At 40.3% G+C, this 9,511-nt stretch overlaps 1 long non-coding RNA gene across 1 annotated transcript; it reads left to right on the plus strand.

The window, feature by feature from the left end:
• Window positions 1-1,116: 1,116 nt before the first annotated feature.
• LOC109270603 (uncharacterized) lies at window positions 1,117-8,840 on the plus strand. Its single transcript, XR_002081601.2, has 3 exons — window positions 1,117-1,455; window positions 6,727-6,774; window positions 8,551-8,840. It is a non-coding gene; the product is annotated as an uncharacterized LOC109270603 (long non-coding RNA).
• Window positions 8,841-9,511: the final 671 nt, after the last annotated feature.

Here is a 9,511-nt window from a genome sequence, read left to right on the forward strand (position 1 = left end):
CAAAGTCCTTAGATGTTCTCCCTATTCACATTCTTTTCCTCCTCTGCAGAGGTAGCCAGCCTCTGGAATCTGGTGAATATTCTCATTCATTTCTTTGATTGTTAATATTTATCTTTACCCACCCAAACAATATATAGAATTGTTGTTGTTCAGTTAGTATAATTCAGTTAATACAAGATGCATACATTCTAGAGATCTGATGTATAACATAGAGCCTATAGGTAACAATAATGTTTTGTGTAACCAAACATTTGTTAAGAGGGTAAATATCATGTTGTGGTCTTACAAAGAAAGAAAGAAAGAAAGAAAGAAAGAAAGAAAGAAAGAAAGAAAGAAAGAAAGAAAGAAAGAAAGAAAGGGCAAGGAAGGAAAGAAGGAAGGAAGAGGAAAGAAAGAAAAAAAGAATAAAGAAAAGAAGAAAGGAAGAAAGAAAGAAAATAGGAAAAGAAAGAGACAAAGGAAAGGAAAGGCAAGGGAAGGGAAAGGGAGGGAAAGGAAGGGAAGGGGAGGGGAGGGAAGGGAAAGGGAGGGGAGGAGAGGGAAGGGAAGGAGACACCAGAAAACTTTGGATTGAGGGGATAGTTTCATAGGTGTAGGCATATGTCCTAACTTATTAAAATGTATACATTAAGTTTTAACTCAATAAAGCTGTTAGAAAACCTTATATAAATGATATCACATTTCATGAATTAGTCTGCAACTTGATATTTTTCACTCAACATTTTAATTTTGGGGCATATATGCCCCAGGTTGGTATGTTTAACACTCTTTCTTTCTACTTCACTTTCATTGTCCCATAATTTTCTGTGACTTAATGATGCAAGTCTACTTATTGTTCTCATTAGAATCCTATGATTTTAAAAATCAGGGTCTTCATTGTAGCCATGGTTTTCTTTATACTAGTTTCCTTATCAGAATGCATGCTGCAGTAGTGGAGATTAATGAATTGTAACTATTTTCTTTTTAAGAAATTTACCCCAAAAGAGAGGAAGCCCTAAGTAAGTTTTATTTTCCTCTATCCCTATCTGCACTTTCAACCTTGAATGTGTTAACCTATGCAAAATACTTGGAAGGGAACCTGGCAGAGGGTAAGTGCTAAAGAAGCATCATCTGAAGGACGCTGGAACATTAGGATAAGGATCCAGACTGTCTGGTTTTGAATCTCCACCGTTCTGCTTAATACCTGTGTGGCTTTGGGCAAGTTACTCAGCCTTTCTGTGCCTCAGGTCCCTCATTTGTAAAACGGGGGTATAACAACAGTCCCTACCTCACAGGGTATTTTGGAGGATTAAATGTGTAAATGAAAACATGCAGAGAACATAGAACGCACCCAGCCAATAGTAAGTGGTTGTGTTTGTTATTTCAGGTTCCTTGGGCCCTTGCTCTGGACCTCGTGCTCTTTGGACCCTGCATTCTCTGCTGTCTTGGAACTTGGATGCACCAATTCTTGCCAAGGTTGTAGTGAGTTGATGAGTCACTCCGTTCCGTGTTATTTCCCTTTAACACACTTGTGCTGAATGAGCCTGAAATATCATGTCCTGAGGGTGAGCATGTCTTCCCGGCACTGATCGAGTGGCACCACACATCTATTTCCAGTCTAGGGGACACCATCTCCATCCCTCCCCCTTCCTTCACAAGCGTTATGACATAGAGACTTTGTTGTTTCTTTTTATAGGAATATACATTTTTGTTGAAAAAGCTACTAGCAGCGAGTTGGTGACATGACCTGAACTTTTAAAGATTTGTTTCTTTCCTCCCAGCTTAATGCTTCTTCCTCATATAACTTGTATTTCCTCTAGCTGGAGGTGGTGGGTGGGAACCGATGTTGTGAGCATTGTTCAGTTGGAGTGCCAGCCTTTCTCACCTCATGGAGCTTTCACCAAGTCCAGGGAGGTCTCACACATATGTTCTTGGATCCGCTTTTCCATGACTCCTTTGTTCCAGTGAGCAGCACTAATCTGCTGCCACTCTTGCTGCCCATTTGCTGGTAGCCCACAGGTCCCCTGCTCCCCTCCACCCAGGCTCACACTAGGCACCGACCCAGCAACGGAACATAGTTCCTGGAATCTGGCTTTCTTGAAGCTCACTCTGTTCACTCAGCCCGGCTTTGTCTCCACTTGGGCAGTTTTTCTTTCAATGCTCTGCCTTTCTTCCTCCAGTCTGCTCTCTTTTGGGGAAACTCAGTCCCATGTAATGGAAGCACACTGGAGCCACAATTGCTGGCAAACTTTAAGTTCTTTCCTACAAAGCTCCTGAGCCCCACCTGGATTAGGGTCTTTGGACATGCCATGTCAGGAAAGAATCTGGGCTGCTCAGGGCACCCTGGAGACCTCTGGAGTGCAGTGGTTTGACTCTTTAAGTTATCCCGATGGGCTACTCTTTATACCTAAGTTAAAAGCAGTTGCTTGAGTTTCCATGAGGGTATGGCCATCATTTTGGAAGCAGAAAAACCTAGAACCTGTAAAGCTTAAAAATGACAATTATTTGAATATTCAAATAAGAGTGTTCTTGTGAAACCACATGAATGAAAAATATCAGTGATGAAAAATTTAGAAATCACTATTATATAAAAATCTTAGACTGTGTTTTGTCTCTAAGGTATGAAAGGAATATTGGAGCCTTTATAGTTTACAAATATCTAAAAAGACTGATATAGCACTGTTCCCTTCATCTTGTTGCATACTAACACAGTATTCTTTTGCGTCACAAACTTTATTGAGACTAGTACTGACTCTTGCCAGACACTGTTCTATAAACTGAGATACAATGATGAACACAAGGAAACTCCTTTCTGTCATGGAGCTTATGTTCTAGTAGTTTTAGGATTTGATTAGACTACATTCTAGGGTATTTGGGAATCTAGTCATTTCACATCTAGAAAAGATGGCTATTCCTAGTGTGAAAGTGTATAGTATGAGAGAAAACTGTCCAGTTGGGGACAAAGAGCAAAAATATGTTCACAGTCTAGTTGGGAAGTCAGATGTGGGTATAGCGAATACATAATATGGAAGGTGCTATGATAGCGTATGAACAAAGTATAGCTAAGAACAGTGGACATTAATCAGATTTCACAAGAGGATAAATTTAGGCTTTGATAAACTAATAAATGAGTTTTAGAAAACAGCACAAGACTGGACCAGACTACAGTCTTCCAGGGCTGGAAATCAAGGAGACATCCAGGGAGTAGTTATAGGATAGCTTGGGGCATCTGAAGCTTAGAAGAACATTTTCAGACACCAGATTCTCACCAGAGGGAGAACCTTCCTCCTGCAGGGTCAGGGATAAAGGCAGGTCATCTAAGGGCCCTAATATCAAGGAGGAGGGTGGAGCTACCAATAATGGTGGAGCCATTATTATTTACCTAAAATAGTAAAAATATTCAGAAGCTCAGTTTCATAGGTTGAGAAGCTCTGCTTTCTGGTTAGGCTTTGTGTCATTGCGAAACAGAAAGAAAAAGTTGATAAAATAATTCAAGTTCTTACTAATTGTAAGCATTATCAATAACAGAAAGCTCTTGCAATTCAACGTTTATTAAATGAAAGTTACCCACTAATTGTGAGGATTTAGAAGGATGATATATGAGTTCCTTTTCCAATTCCCACTTAAGAAAAGGAAAAGACTTTAGTCAAGTTGGATGGGGTCACAATAGGGCAGGAAAACTTTATTCAGCTCCAGAATACTCTTAATTTAGTTGTAATGGTAACATTGTCTTTCATACATGAAGGTGAAACTACTGAACCACAATAAGGGAGGGAATCATCTTTTGAGGGTTCCCCTAACCATGCCCTCAAAGGTGAGGCAGCTGGGTCGATACTCTGTCCTCATCTGACGGCTAACATGCGGGCTACCAAATACAAGTGTGCAAGGTACTAGGAACGTAAAGAGTCATAAGATGTGGTGTAATGGTCCCACCTTTCATAGAACTTCAAATCTTTTTTTTTTTCTATTTAATTTTTTTTAATGTTTTATTTATTTTTGAGACAGAGAGAGACAGAGCATGAACGGGGGAGGGGCAGAGAGAGAGGGAGACACAGAATCTGAAACAGGCTCCAGGCTCTGAGCCATCAGCCCAGAGCCCAACGCGGGGCTCGAACTCACGGACCGCAAGATCGTGACCTGAGCTGAAGTCGGACGCTTAACCGACTGAGCCACCCAGGCGCCCCTCATAGAACTTCAAATCTTGAGGGGTGTGTGGGTGGTTCCGTCAGTTAAGCATCTGACATCAGCTCAGGTCATGATCTCATGGTTCATGAGTTCGAGCCCCGCATCAGGCTCTCTACTGTCAGCATGGAGCCCGCTTTTGATCCTCTCTACCCATCTCTTTCTGACCCCTCTTCTTTCCCTCTCTCAAAAACAAATACACATTAAAAAAAAAAAAACCCTTAAAATCTTGAAAGAAGAACATAAGATAAAAAAAAAATCAGTACTATGGAGGATAGGGTTAAGGTACAAACTAAAGTTTTGGGTCACAGACCAGCTATCATGCCCATACACAAACCTGCATTCTTCTTTGATGGAATAATGTGTAAGCAACTAAGGCTAGATATTTATTCAAACTAGAATCAGGACAATTCACTGAAAATCAGTTTCCAAAAAGTCAATTTGTCAAAATTGATGAATTCTGGAAGATTTTTTCAAAGTTTTAGTTTTGCCCTAGGCTTTCCATCTCAGCTATTTTACTAAGGATTCATCTGTTCAACTTAGCTGGATGCTAATTTCATGCGTATTTTATAATTTGGATGCCTGGTATTGCTCAATGCTTAATGCTTTATCCGTGAATGGGTGGTCTTTTCTTAAACCCAGTTTATGGCCTTCTCTATTTTGGTAGGCTCACATCCCACCCCTGAAATTGCCCTCAAATGGTTGCAACCAAGTTTCCTATTACCTCAGGATATGAAGCTGACAGTTTCCTCCAGATGGTCTTTTGGTGGGTTTTCCGTGTGCTGAAATAGCTTTGAATCAATTGGCTTTCAACAAATTAACCCAAAGCAGGTTCAAATGAACCCAGAGCACTCCAAACCACCTCTTAACTATCTATCTCTTAATGTTTATTTATTTTTGTGTGAGAGAGGGACAGAGCGCGAGCAGGGGAGGGGAAGAGAGAGAGGGAGACACAGAATCTGAAGCAGGCTCCAGGCTCTGAGCTGTCAGCACAGAGCCCACAGCAGGGCTTGAAGTCACTAACCCTGAGATCATGGCCTGAGCCAAAGTTGGACACTTAACTGACTGAGCCAACCAGGTGCCCCATTAACTATCTTATCTCTTAAAGTGAAGTCTTCATTTCCCTGAATTATAAAGTTAGAAACCACTTAACTTATTTTTTAGTGATGTAACAACTTTCCCATTATCTTTCCTCCCAGTACTGATGACAAATAGTAGTAAAAATAGCTCTTAATATATTTTTTAAAGCTTCCCTTTTAATTCCTTCCAGGAAAAGAATCCTGGATCTAATATAATCTAAACAAGCACTAAACAGGTATCAGAAGCTTAGATTCCAGTCCCCAAACACTTAAGTAAACTTTTAAAATCCTTGACACTCAAATATTTCTCTATAAAATAGAAATAAAACATCAGCCTCTACCTTCCTTGTAAATAACATAGTAAAAAGGGAGTGGAGGTGATAAAGTAACTACTTTGGAGAAGAGTAGATTGATAGAGCTTCACTAATGGTCACCAATTTGATGTATTCCAATGTAATATTTACCTAGCACCTCTGCTCAAGAAATGGTGTTATGGGCTATTAAAAAATTTTAAAAAGTGACCAAGAGACAGATCTGACCCAGGAGTAATTGTTTTAGTCAAATGAACAAAATAAATACATAAAACTACAGGGCCCAGTACAATAAGGGCTGAAAGATAATAGAAATGAAACACATTGTTGATTCCAAGAAGACAAATTACACGGGACATGTGGCTGGAAGACCAGAAAGTCTTGAGTAGATGAAAAACAGAAAGGGCATTTCAAGGAAGGGCACAGAGTTGGAAACGATAGCACCCACATGTAAAAGGTGGGTTCATGGGGGGAACAGGAAATGGTGGTGGAGATTCATTGAGGGGCATAATGTGTAGGGATTTCTGCTGCATTTGGCAGCAATGAAACACTGAAGGTTTTCAAATGTAAGAGATGAAATTCAACAATATAGTTAATCTGGCAGTAGCGTTTAGGGTAATTTGGAGAGGTGGATAATGAGATTGAGAGTACAGCTAGGAATCAAGGGAGTTTCAAGTACTGAGCGGCAAAAATGAGACAGCAGACAGAACGTGGAACCTCTTTCCCGGTGCTAGTCAGAAGCCTAGTGACTATAGCCACACACAAGGAATGGGGTGCGACAAAGGGCAAACTCTTCAATATGCCATACAAAGTCCCTTCTAAACTGGCTCTTAACTGCTTTCTTAGCTTCATCTCCCACCATCTTCCTGAACTTGTCTCTATAGCCATATGGCACCATGCACATCACCCCAACCATACCGTAAGGACCTCAGTACCCCACTCTGCTTTGCTTTGCCTTCTGCCAGGGGCACTCTAGCCACCACCACCCCCCCCCCCCCCCCCCCCCCGCTTCCTCTGTCGACCTAACTTCCCTTGGTCCTCCTCTTTCCTCTCTCTCCTTCTTCCACCCTTTTCTTACACTGATTTAGAGGGTTTCTTTGTTAATTCCGTATCCTCCTACAGATTTTGCACTCTGGTGTAACTATCTGTTTTCTTGTTTTTCTTTTCTTCTCTAGACTATGATCTGTGGGAAGCTGGGACCAGTTGATTGAGCAGCTAGCACAGTGAGTGACACTGAATAGATGATCACTAAATGCTCGATGAATGGAATAATGACCAATTTAATACAGTACCTCAAATGTCTATTCAGAGTTACATTTCCAGTATTTTCATAGACAGAAATCATGATACAAAAGAAGACAGAGATGTTTGGCTGGTAAGCCAAGGCAATTATCAGCACACACACATGTACACACATGCATACACACACATCTAGCAATATGTTTACAACAAATACACAGTGGTTGATTGCATATTTAATGTTTATTTTGTTTAATGTTTATTATTATTTCTTCACTTTTGAGAGAGAGAGAGAGAGAGAGAGAGAGAGAGAGAGAGAGAGAGAGAGAGCAGGCAGGGGAGGGGCAGAGAGAGAGGGAGACACAGAATCTGAAGGAGGCTCCAGGCTCTGAGCTGTCAGCTCGGAGCCCGACGTGGGGCTCAAACTCACAAACGCGAGATCAGGACCTGAGCCTAAGTTGGTTGCTCAAATGACTGAGCCACCCAGATGTCCTGGTTGATTCCATATTTTAGATGTAAATGCTAGGGGATGGCAAAACAGAGGGATGTCTCATGGGGCCATTAGTCACGGAAGGCTTCATATCCGCTGTAACAATTTGAGGGAGGAGGAATTAATGATTGAAAAACGAGAACAAAGGAGAAAATAGGGTCAGTGATGTGCAAAGAGGACCATTTAAGGTTTATGTGTTATTGAGACAGGAGAGGCGAGTGTGTATTCTTTCAGATCTCTCCTGTTCTTCCTAAGGTCCAAGTAAACAAAAGGAAGACCAAAATGGGAGCGGGAAAATTTATTCAAAGCCATGAAACACAGACATTACAAAATTGTTTCAGCAACATTTTATTGTCAGAAAGATTGAAAAGATAAATCAGCCAGGGGCTGCCTGGGGATTATGTTATGGGAGTTTGGACAATCAACTAACTAAGAATTACTCCAAGAGACATATTTGTAGTCATTCCTTGCTAGGGATGAAAGAGGATGATGTAAGCTTCAAGAGTAAAGTAACGTGTGATGAATTTTGGAAGAAATAAGTGGAAAAAAATAACAAGAACTTCTGGCTTGATGTTCCAGGAATACAGCTAAGCAGGCCAAGATTTTATTAAAAGAAAAAAAAGTGCATATTACAGAAATGAGAAGACAATGTTGTGTGGGTAAAGAAGCACTGTGATATTTTAAGCTGGCTGAATAAAATAGAACATGGCAATGGAAATATGAATCAAAGGCACAGAAATGGGGACTAGAAAAATCCAGATGTAGAATGTTTTTTTTTCTGGGAACAGATAGAAGTTGATGTTGATAAAGGAATTTACTGTGAACCTGCTTTATAAGGGAATTCATAAATTTTGAGGAATTGGTTGACTTGGGCTCACGTGGTTAGCATACTGGGAACGTTGCATCTAATGCAGGCTTAAAAATCTTAATCTTGAGGAGGAACATATTTATTCTAAGCCTTTCACATATTTGAATGGAAAACATGAGATAAAGATAAAATGAGATAAAGAGAAAATGGAAAAATCAGAGGTAACAAAATTTGAGCCTGCCTGTATTTTGTAGAAGCAGAGGAAGGAACTCTTAAAGGGAAAAGTAAAAATAATTTTATTACTTTAAAGAGAGAGCACTCATTCAGAGGGACTGGAAGACATAAGGTATGGGGAAAAAAAATCCCAGAATGATATAGTATAGCAACTGGATTCTCATGTTGTAGCCACTAGCCTGTAGGTACTATCTGTTTTAATGTGTTTTTTATTTTTTATTTTACAAGAACCAAAAGGACATTGCTATAACTCAATTTAGATGGCAGCATTATATTGGGACAAAGTGTCCAAGAAGTTCCAATCTTGCAAGGGCAAGATTCCATAAGAAAAAGATAAGATATGGAAAGAAGAGAGAAATAATGAAAATTGATACCATAACTATGTTCTGAAGGGGACAATAAAATTTTAAATGGAGCACTGGGGAAAGCAGTCTGGCTGAGGCCCAAATTGTCAGGAAAAGCCTTTAGAAAACCAAAGGATTCAGATGGGATGATGGGTCAAGTCTTATTTAATATCCCAATGTGTATTAGTCCAGTGGGCAGTAGAAAGTTAAAGAATCTGTATATTTAGACAGAAAATCCCATGATCAAGCACCCACAAGCTAACTACCTTCGCTTTTAAGTGGGTACCTTTGTACCCTGCAATGTGATGTGGGATGCCAAGTCAGTAGGTCACACATTCTGTAAGCACGTGGGCAATGGTGCTGGCTGAGGTCATGCAGGCAAGGAAGGCAAACCCATATTGGGAATACGTGTTGCTTTCAGTCAAGATAAATGGCTGCATTTCTGAGAATGAAAGGAGTCGAATGTAATCAACTTGGCACCAAGCTGGTCTGGAGAGTTGGTGCCATACTGGAGGCCCAGCATTGGTTTCCATTGCTGGAAGGTTTGGACTTTTGGCAGAAGCGGTATTTAATCAGCTGTGGCGGGTGGGATCCCACGCAATCAGGCTCATGCTTCCAACTCTGCTGCCGTGATGATACTGTTCATGTGCCCACTGTGCCAAGAATAGGTGGTCTAGGACAAGGTTGCTGATGTTCATTGGAAGTCATTCTATCTACTTCTTTATTAATTAATTTCATAAAAAGATGTGTGTGAAAGACTTTTTCACATACATTATGTCCTCCAATCCCTCTGAGTAAGTGTTCTCTGTTTAAACTAATACAAATATTTTAATTTTTCCCTTTAA

The sequence above is a fragment of the Panthera pardus genome, unplaced genomic scaffold (assembly GCF_024362965.1).
Source record: "Panthera pardus isolate Hobbes unplaced genomic scaffold, ASM2436296v1 HiC_scaffold_6, whole genome shotgun sequence".
In the NCBI taxonomy this organism is placed as follows: Eukaryota; Metazoa; Chordata; class Mammalia; order Carnivora; family Felidae; genus Panthera; species Panthera pardus.